The sequence below is a fragment of the Pongo abelii genome, chromosome 2 (genome assembly GCF_028885655.2).
Source record: "Pongo abelii isolate AG06213 chromosome 2, NHGRI_mPonAbe1-v2.0_pri, whole genome shotgun sequence".
Lineage (NCBI taxonomy): Eukaryota > Metazoa > Chordata > Mammalia > Primates > Hominidae > Pongo > Pongo abelii.
In genome coordinates this window covers 127042736-127053651 of record NC_085928.1, presented here as the reverse complement: position 1 = coordinate 127053651, position 10916 = coordinate 127042736, and the positions used below count along the sequence as shown (strand labels likewise).

At 41.9% G+C, this 10916-nt stretch overlaps 1 pseudogene; it reads right to left on the bottom strand.

The window, feature by feature from the left end:
• Window positions 1-8151: 8151 nt before the first annotated feature.
• LOC134761089 (small ribosomal subunit protein eS27-like) lies at window positions 8152-8659 on the bottom strand (annotated as a pseudogene).
• Window positions 8660-10916: the final 2257 nt, after the last annotated feature.

The following is a 10916-nucleotide window of genomic DNA, read 5'->3' as shown; positions in this document are numbered from 1 at the left end:
GAAATTTGTTTCAAATCAAAAGTGGAGCTCTTGGAAGCCTGCACCTGGTGCCTATGCCCAGCACCTGCTGAAGAGCCATGAATGGCACCGTAATCAGTGGCAAGATCCGGAGAGCCATTAAGGGGAAAATTGCAGGAATTAGAAACTGCTAGGAATGAAAAGCATCCTGATTACATTACCGTGACGGAGGCTGAGAAAAGTCAGGATGGCAAAGGACCTCCCACATGAAGGAACAATTTGGTTCAGTTTACCATGTTTCCAGATGTCTGTACCACAGACAAACATGTAGGCATTATGTCTGAAAAGAGAATGTGGTGTGGCTAGGACAGCTGGCTGGTACTGCACTGAGATGAAGGGCACAAACTTGGGAGCTGGACTGCCTAGGTTTGAATTCTTATTTCCCTTTACTAGCTATGTGACTGGAGCAGTTTATTTATTTATTATTTTTAATATTTAACACTTTTTTTTTTGAGATAGAGTCTCACTTGGTCACCCAGGCTGGAGTGCAGTGGTGCTATCTCGGCTCACTGCAACCTTCGTCTCTTGGGTTCAAGTGATCCTCCTGCCTCAGTCTCCAGAGTAGCTGGGGCTACAGATGCACACCACCATGCCCAGCTAATTTTTTTAGAGCAAATTACTTAAACTCCGGTGACTCATCTGTTAAATGGATTTTAAAATTTGTTTGTTTGCTTAATAGAGCTGGGGTTTCCTCATATTGCCCAGGCTGGTCTCAAACTCCTGAGCTCAAGCAATCCACCTAACTCAGCCTCCCAAGTGCTGGAACTACAGGCATGAGCCACTGTGCCCAGCCTGAAATATGTGTTCACTAGAATTTTTTTTGTTACTGTGAGGCTTTGCAGCAGACATTATTAGTATTCTGGCCCAATATCTCAGCATCCGTTTATCATTTTCTTCTCATCCCGTCTCCTGCTCCTGTATTTTTGCTTGGTGGGCCCATTATCCCATAAGGTCAGAGAGCCAGAAGTGCCTGACAGTTTACCTTATCCTGGTTTTTAGCCAATGACTGACAGGGACCTGCATTTGAAAGCTCAGAAACCAAGCTCTGGGGCATAAGTTACACTCCAGGACTCCTCTGAGAGGTTAGACTGAAGCCACCTCTCTGTGGGATATTGCCTGAAATTGCACCTATTTTGCTTTTTTTTGTCCTTTTTGTCTTTGCTTCCCGCTTCCCCCACTCTCTTACAGGTTATTCCCAGAAGCATTGTCTTAATAACACTTGTACTTGAATCTTGTCTCCAGGCACTAGATGAGTTAATACACATAAAGTGCTTAGAACAATGTCTGGCACATAATGAGAACTTAATAAATGTTAACAGCTATTCTACTTATTTTTATTAAATGCTTACTTTGTGCCAAGTACTATGTCACCTGCACTCAATTTATCATTTAATCTTACCCAAATCTATTTTCCTTTCATGAGAGAAGGAAAAGCTGGAGAAATAGGCCAAGCTTGAATTGGCAGGAGACAACCAGGGGCCCAATACCAGTGCAAGAATTAAATATCCAAAGACGAAGCACAGGAGCACCAAATTTCAAGTACTGGTGGCATTGACAGTCTGCATGTACAAGTGGGATAGGGTGTGGATGAATCAATAGGTGGGCTGATAAATGCTGATGACAACCTGTACAGTTGAAGTTACTCTTCCCTTAGACAAATGAGAAAAGGAAGTCGCAGGATGCAAAGTTACCAGATGAGGGCCACACAGCCAGGAGGGGTTCTGATCTGAGACCACGTTCTACCCCATTCCCCCTTCCTGGCTGTGGGCTCTTGGCTTCCCCTGAGCATATTATGGGTAAAGACCTGGCCGGGCACGGTGGCTCATGCCTGTAATCCCAGCATTTTGGGAGGCTGAGGCGGGCTGATTACCTGAGGTCAGGAGTTTGAGACCAGCCTGGCTAACATGGTGAAACCCTGTCTCTACTAAAAAAAATACAAAAATTAGCTGGGGGTGGTGGTGCACACCTGTAGTCTAGCTTCTTGGGAGGTTGAGGCAAGAGAATAGCTTGAACCCACGAGGTGGAGGTTGCAGTGAGCCGAGATCATGCTACTGCACTCCAGCCCGAGCAACAGAGCGAGACTCTGTCTCAAAAAACCCCAAAAACCAAACCAAAACAACACAACAACAAAAATCGGACACTGCTAATGTCCCTAAATGGAAGTGAAAGGTACTTATGAAATAAGCAAAGGGTTGGAATACATTCTCAGAAGCAAGAAGCTACCCATTTCTGTCTCCCAAACCTGCAATGAGGCCACTCTCCACAATGACATTTAACAATTATTTAAAGCCTGATACTATTTTTTAGCTTTTACTGCTTGCACGTCATGTCTTCTCAATTAAATGGCCTGTTCTTCGAAGGGAGGAACTCTATTTTATGGTTTTTAGAAATCACCCATGGTAGTTAACACTAGGCCTTCTACATAGTGAGTCCTCAACAGTATTTAACTTATTTATTTTTTCACTATAGAGGTTCATCCTACAAAACTAAACAAACAAACAAACAAACAAACAAAACCAACATGAGTTGTCAGTGTTTATTTACAATGTGACAAAGCCAAAACCACATTTTACCACCCTGATCCCCATCTCTCCTTAACTACTCTCGGTTCTTCACAGTATTTAAAATGGGATGCTTCTTATTCTTCCTGTCTCTTCAGAAATGTTTTTATGTTGAACCCCAGGCATGCTTGTAATCCCAGCTACTAGGGAGGCTGAAGTAGGAGGATCACTTGAGCCCAGGAATTTGAGACCAGCCTGAGCAACACAGTAAGACCTTCATCTGTTAAAAAAATAATAATAATAAAGTTTCTATAGATGGTCGACCAAGACAACAAAAGTACTTTGCATCTCTCCATCTACCCATCTTCCCTCCCTACCAACCTGAGTGGATGTATAGAAAGCCATTTCCACCTGGGGACAAATAAATGGAAACATAATGTGTTTGACAAAACATTTGAGTTGGCAATCAGTGTTTCCTATGCATTGCACTGGCTCTAACCAGCTGAGCGATCATGTGGAAGTCACTAGCGTCTCTGGAACTCATCCACAAAATGAAAGAATTGGACTAAATCTTTTCTATCCAATAGATAGCTCTAGCAGCATATGCTTATTTAAATTAAAATGGATTAATTTTTTTTAAAGTTTAAAATGCAGTTTTTCAGTCACATTAGCTACATTTGAAGGGTTCAATAGCCACTTATATCTAGTGGTTACAATCCTGGACAGTGAAGATATGGAATATTCCTATCACTGCAGATAGTTCTATTAGACAGCACCAGACTAATGAACTCGCAGGCCTGTTTTAGCTCTGAGACTCAAAGACTTACACCTAGGGTAAGAAAATGGGCTCATTGTAGCCTAAAAACATAAGCAAATGAGGCTAGGTACAGTGTTCATGCCTGCAATCTCAGCACTTTGGGAGGCCGAGGCAGGTGGATCACTTGAGGTCAGGAGTTCGAGACCAGCCTGGCCAACATGGCGAAACCTCTTCTCTATTAAAATACAAAAATTAGCCGGACGTGGTGGCGGGCTCCTGTAATCCCAAATCCCAGCTACTCGGGAGGCTGAGGCAGGAAAATTGCTTGAACCCGGGAGGCAGAGGTTGCAGTGAGCCTAGATGGCGCCATTGCACTCCAGCCTGGGTGATAGAGCGAGACTCCATCTCAAAAAAAAATAAATAAATAAAAATGAGCAAATAAATTCAACCTAAGTAATTTCACGTAACTATGGAGAGAAAATGGCTATGTAACATGGCACTGTCAACATACAGACAGGGTGCCGATGAGATACAATGTTTCATGTTTGCATTGGGTCACCATTGGCTGCTTATATTCTGGTACTGTGACCAGTTTAGTAGTGTGTTTCTCACTGGCTGTTACTAGACACAGAACTTCTCTTTTGAGGCTGCATCCAATAATGCTGTCTAAGACCAGGCATAGCTCAGGCCAGAAAATTGACTCCCAGCCTCTGAGGTCACAGGTTGCCTTCACTATCCAAAGCATGGGTTCTTTTTTTTTTTCCCCTACTCATTTGTTCTTTACTTTAATTGTTTAATTAATTATTTATTTACCTTCAACTTTGTTTTAAGTTCAGGCATATATATGCAGGATGTGCAGGTTTGTTACCTGCAAACATGGCGGTTTGCTGCACAGATAATCCTATCACCTAGGTATTAAGCCCAGCATCCATTAGGTATTCTTCCTGATGTCCTCCCTCCCCCACCACACTCCCTGACAGGCCCCAGTGTATGTTGTTCCCCACTATGTGAACATGTGTTCTCATCATTCAGCTCCCACTTAGAAGTGAGAACATGTGGTGTTTGGTTTCCTGTTCCTGCATTAGTTTGCTGAGGATAATGGCTTCCAACTTCATCTATGTCCCTGAAAAGAACATGATCTCATTCCTTTTTATGACTGCATAGTATTCCATGGTGTATATGTATCACATTTTCTTTTTCCAGTCTATCATTATTGGGCATTTAGGTTGATTCCATGAGTTTACTACTGTAAACAGTGCTGCAGTGAACATATGCATGCATGTATCTTTATAACAGAATAATTTATATTCCTTTAGGTAAATACCCAGTAAAGGGATTGCTGGGTCAAACAGTATTTCTGCCTGTAGGTCTTTGAGGAATTGCCACACTGTCTTCCACAGTGGTTGAACTCAGTTGCACTCCCACCAATGGTGTAAAAACGTTCCTCTTTCTCCACAACCTCACCAGCATCTGTTGTTTTTTGACCTTTTAATAATAGTCATTCTGACTGGTGTGAGATGGTATCTCATTGTGATCTTGATTTACTTTTCTCTAATGATCAGTAACATTGAGCTTTTGTTCATATGTTTGTTGGCTGTATGAGTCTTCTTTTGAGAAGTGTCTGTTCATATATTTTGGCCACTTTTTAATGGGGTTGTTTGTTTTTTTGTTGTAAATTTGTTTAAATTCCGTGTAGACTCTGGATATCAGACCTTTGTCAGATGTATAGATTGCAATCAAAAATTTTCTCCCATTCTGGAGGTTGTCTGTGTACTCTGATGATAATTTCTTTTGCTGTTCAGGAGCTCTTTAGTTTAATTAGATCCCATTGGTCAATTTTTGCTTTTGTTGCAATTGCTTTTGGTGTTTTCATCATTAAATCTTTGGCCATGCCTATGTCCTGAATGATATTGCCTAGATTTTCTTTTAGGGTTTTTATAGTTTTGGGTTTTACATTTAAGTCTTTAATCTATCTTCAGTTAATTTTTGTATAAGGTATAAGGAAGGGGTCTAGTTTCAATTTTTTGCATATGGCAACCCAGTTATCCTGGCACCATTTATCAAATAGGGAGTCCTTTCCCTGTTGCTTGTTTTTGTCAAGTTTGTCGAAGATCAGATGGTTGTAGGCATATGGTCTTATTTCTAAGTTCTCTATTCTGTTCCATTGGTTTATGTGACTGTTCTTATACCAGTACCATGCTGTTTTGGTTACTGTAGCCTTGTAGTATAGTTTGAAGCTGAGTAGCATGATGCCTCCAGTTTTGTTCTTTTTGCTTAGGATTGTCCTGGATATTTGGGCTCTTTTTGATTCCATGTGAATTTTAAAATCATTTTTTTCTAACTCTGTGAAGAATGTCAATGGTAGTTTAATGGAAATAGCATTGAATCTATAAGTTACTTTGAGCAGTATGGCCATTTTCATGATATTGATTCTTACTATCCATGAGCATGGAATGTTTCTTCACTTGTTTGTGTCCTTTCTGCTTCTTTGAGCAGTGGTTTGTAGTTCTCCTTGAGGAGGTCCTTTGCTTCTGTAGAGCATGGGTTCTTGAACAGAATGGTGAAATAGTCTTCATCATAATGTTTGTGAGGAGTGTTGGCAGTATGTTACTAATAAAGTAGCAATGCTTGGTACTTTATAATATAAGAATAAATAATTCTTATATTATTATTATTTATTAATAATACATTGCTGTTTATTGAGTATTTATGATATTCCAGAGACTGTGGTCAATAGCATATATCTCAGAGCTCATTCGTTTCTCAAAACAACTTCATGAGTAGATGTAGATGTAGATATACTCTGCCACTGCTCTAGCTCCAAGGAAGATATACAGGCCCATCAAAAGTTCTCCACACCTCTCTAAACCCTCCTGGTGTCTGTGACCTCACCTTCTATCATAAAAGAGGGAGCTTGTGAGTCCAAGTGGAACGTGTCGCATAAGCCCTGCATGTCTTGAGGCCAGACAGACATCACTTCTGCTAGATGATGATCCAAGCTGGATGCTGAGGATGGGCTGTTCCCCCCAGACACCATCAGGCAGAAGAGCTAGCCCCGCTCCTCAGCACAGACAATGCTTCTCACTAGAACGGAAACTAGCAGTTGGACAATGCTGGCTAGGCACACACAGCTTCCTGGTGCCAACAGCAGATGATACTCATGCTGGCCAGTGGAGGCTGGTAGACTCTGGTTCTCTACATAGATCACCTAGATCTGGATCCTCCATCCTAGGACCCAGTGTCATTTCCTCCACCCCAGAGAAGTGGTAAAACATGCCCATACAAAGTCTAATTTCATAGGAACTAATGAGATATAAGGTATATCTCATTTACCACAATGCCTGGCACACAGTAAAAGCTCAATGCGTAGTAACTGTTATTATTTAATCATTGTTGCTGTTACTATTTAATTATTGTTGGTGGTAGTAATAGTAGTAGTAGTAATAACACTACTATTATATTAATATTGGTACTTCTTTCTTGTTACTAACTCATTTTTTTGCAATTCAGGGATCTAATCTAGTCTGCGTATGAGTGTTGTGAAGAAGTTGGGATAAAGATGCGCTCTGACTAATCATGACTTCTTCCGTGCCCTCACCCCACACTACCTCCAAACATATAATGTTTCAATTATATTTTACAGCTGTGGAAACTGAAGCTCAAATACGTGTGTCCAGGTGGATTCCTCTAGTAAGACTTCCCTCATTCTCTGCATTCTTACATGCTTTCTTGGATGGGAGGGAAAGGGACAAGCGGGATATCTGGGGATGCCACATAATCCAAGGACTACTCAAGGTAGGGTGTTGGGCATGTGGACTTCTTCAGTCCTGTATGTCATGCTGAAAAACACAATTTCTGGAAATGGTAATGTGTCACTATCAAGATGGGCTCACAGGCAGTGACATGGAGTCACTACCGGCTGAGGAACAAAAAAAATTCAACCAAATAGCCAGTCATCTAGTCAGGAAAGACAATGACATAAGTTCCCTGTGGCTCCTCTCCAGGACCCACTTGTTTGTTTTGCTCTAAATAAACACACTTCAAAAGCCCCAAACAGTCAGACTTCTCTTAATGGTGAGAGGAAGGTGGAGTTACGATTTGTGACAATTATCTGAAAAATGCCCCCTCAGGCTGGAAGTCTGGTCTGGACTTTGGGCTTCAGTGGTACTCCAGGGACCTTGGATCAAGTTCAGAACAATTTCCTGAGTAGGCCTGGCCCCTGAGGCCTATTCCTCATTCTGTCATTTTTACCAAGCTGTTTGCATTGCTTTCCTTTTTGGACTGGCCAAGGGCTACTTTCCTTGTCACTAAGAGCAGGGTGATAAAGTTCAGCCTTCATTTTTTAAAGTGTATCTTTCTCGTAAGGGCTGAGAGAGCTGTAGGGTGTGGCTTCCTCAAGAGTTACTAGAATGTAGAACTTAATGGCTTGGACTTGTGGGTCAGAGGACCAGAGTGTAAGTCTAGTGTCCCTCTGCCTCTCAGCTATGTGACATGGGACAAGTCATGCTACTTCTTTAAGTCTCAGTTTCCCCATCTTCCAAGTTGGAATAATAAGAGTATCCATCTTGTAGAGCAGGTGGGAAGGAGGATTCAATGAGCAAAGGTATTTAAGGTGCTTGGCACAGTGCCTGGCATGTAGTAAGGCAGGGTTGACATTGGTGGGCCTCAAATATCCAAATGGTCTGTTGTCAAAATATTTAACAACTGACATGGTGAGGGCATGGACTAATCAGAGTGGATGCCGTTATGGCCAGTATTCATTCTGATTGGTTGATACCTGTGCTGTTTCAGTTGTTAAACATTTCGAATATCACTCCTGGTATAATTATTCAATAAATGTTAGCTGATTATTATTATGATTATTTTATACAAAATGTGTTTATTGAGATGGTTTCCCATTCATCTTGATTCAGAGTGCTTTTAGTGCTGTTTCCTTCTGAAAGAACATCCTTCTGTAAGCCTTACTTTACTCCTGTAAGCTAGCAGAGGACAATGGAGCAGCCAACACACAAAACTACCATTTGTGCGTGGCTAAAGACCTGTAGTGATTTTATAGCATCCTGGGCATTTCACATCCATGAAGTAGGAATTGAGGCTCTGCACCTTGCATTTCTTCTTGTGTTTCCTCTTCTCCTTTTCTGGAGAGGGATGAAGAAGATCCTTTGCGAGGGGTATGTTCTTGTGGGTAGGTCGTCACCACTGGAAAGGCAACTCTGAATATTATGATTGCTGTTCTCACAAGGAAGGGAATCAGGAATTCACGGGAGAGGGCGTCCTGCACAATCTGTACCCATATATTGTATGCTGTATTCCTGAGTTCCCCATCCTCACTCTCTCCCTGCTGCTGAGAAGAAACAGCTTCACCATAGCATACAGCATCCATGGTCATCCACCAAACGAAGGCTATTCAGTGTTTCTCCTACAGTGAAGCAGGGGAGGAGAATCCCTCACTCTGACAGCTGAATGCTTCTAAGCATACAGAATATCATTCCCAAAAAATGATTATCTGTCTTCACCAGAGGTACACTTTTTTCTACCCCTTTCTCGCGTACCAGAAAAATAATGAGATGAAGAAAACAGAAGACAGAACGAGCAAGTGGGGAAGCAAAGGTGAATCTGATGGATACTCTCAGTTGTTAAAACAGAAGCAGAAGTAATGAAACAGTGTGTTTGTTCATTAAACCCTTAAGCTGGTCTGGCATAGGAAATAAGATCATTTCCTTTATCATTAGCACCAAAAAATGTGGTTTCCAAAATACATGTCTTTTGATTCTTCCCCAAATGGTTACCCGGGTTGTCTGATTTATTGGAGTATTGAAACCATTGCTTTTGGTACTATTTTATCCTTGGACATGTGTTCTCTGAAGTGCTTCAAAAGTATACACAAGCACAGGTGACACAAAATAGGTTAAAAATGCCTAAGATGCATATGAAATCTTATTTTTCCTCTGGATACTAAAAAGCATCATTTAATTTTTTCTCTGTGAGGTTGGGAGTGATAGAGACACCCATGTCTATTTCACAGAGAAGGGCAAGGAATCAAAGTAACTTTGCTGTAATAGGATTTTCAAGTTATTGATGTTAAAGTTTCTATTTGAACTGTATATTTCACTATTACAGTTGAATTTATTATCCTTTGCCATGAAATTAAGCTAAAAGTCACCACTGGCAGTCTATCAGCAGAAACCTTTTTGTCTTAACAAACAAAGAGAGTAGACCAGGTGCGGTGGTTCACACCTGTAATCCCAGCACTTTGGGAGGCCAAGGTGGGTGGATCACGAGGTCAGGAGTTCAAGACCAGCCTGACCCAGATGGTGAAACCCTGTCTCTACTAAAAAAAAAACCAAAAAACTACAAAAATTAATCAGGCATGGTGGCAGATGCGTATAATCACAGCTACTCAGCAGGCTGAGGCAGGAGAATCACTTAAACCCAGGTGGCAGAGGTTGCAGTGAGCCAAGATCGTGCCACTGCACTCCAGCCTGGGCGACAGAGTGAGACTCTGTCTCAAACAAACAAAAAAACAAATATAGAGGGTAAACCAGGTCTCAAGGCAGATGTGAACCGTGGTGGACAGACTCTAGAGTGGCCCTATGTTCTTTGCCTGAACAATCCTCTCTCCTTCCGTGTAGGAGAAACCTACTACTTGTTTCTAATCAATAGGCTGTGACAAGGCTGATGGCATGTCTCTCCTGTGATTATGTTATGACATACATATGGCTCATCTTGCTAGCATACATCAGAGACAGCCTCTCTATTGCTGGCTTTAGTAGCTGTCATGATGTGAGAGGGCCTCTGGAGAGGGCTATGAGGCAAGGAACTGTGGGGGCCTTCAGGAGCTGACTGAAGCCCCTGGCTGACAGCCAGCAAGGAAATGGGATCTCAGTCCTACAAATGAGTTCTGCTAACAACCCAAGGGAGCTTAGAAGTGGATCTTCCTCTATTTGAGCCTCTATCGAGGCTGCAACCCTGGCTGACACCTGGATTACAGTGTGGTGAAGACCCTGAAAAAGAGAACCCTGCTACGCTGTGGCTCTGACTTACAGGAACTGTGGGATTATAAATACGTGTTGTTTTAAAGCACTAAATTTATGGTAATTTGTTACACAACAACAGAACATTTTCTATAAACTTTCATCAGTCAGCAAACATCAGATTATCTGCTCTGTGCCTAGCACTGTGACAAAATGTTTATGGTGGTTTTGAATTTCTCTGAATTTCTCATATGAACAGACAGAGCAGTTAGGCTATCAAAATCAATCACCTGTAGCAACATCTACAATAAAACTGCATAGCAAGGTATTCTCACAACTCCTAGACACTGTGGGCAAGGAAAAAGTATCCAAAGCTGCAAGACCCATGTGGGAGAAGAAACTGGGATGAAACAGAGGGAGGGTGACTCGGTTTCTGACAGTCATGAGAAAAGGAAAGCGCTAAGTCACCAATGAACACTCACCAGAAAGCATGGCAGGTCAATCTGAAAATAGCCACTACACTGGAATGGGGTTCTACAAGATCCAGTTTGAGCATGCATGCAAGGAGATGGCAAAGCAGTCGGATCTGACAGTGCTGGAGTCACCGGGGCCCTGAACGCTCTTGAAACACAAACAGGAGCTCCCTTCCAAGACAAAGCTCGGCAG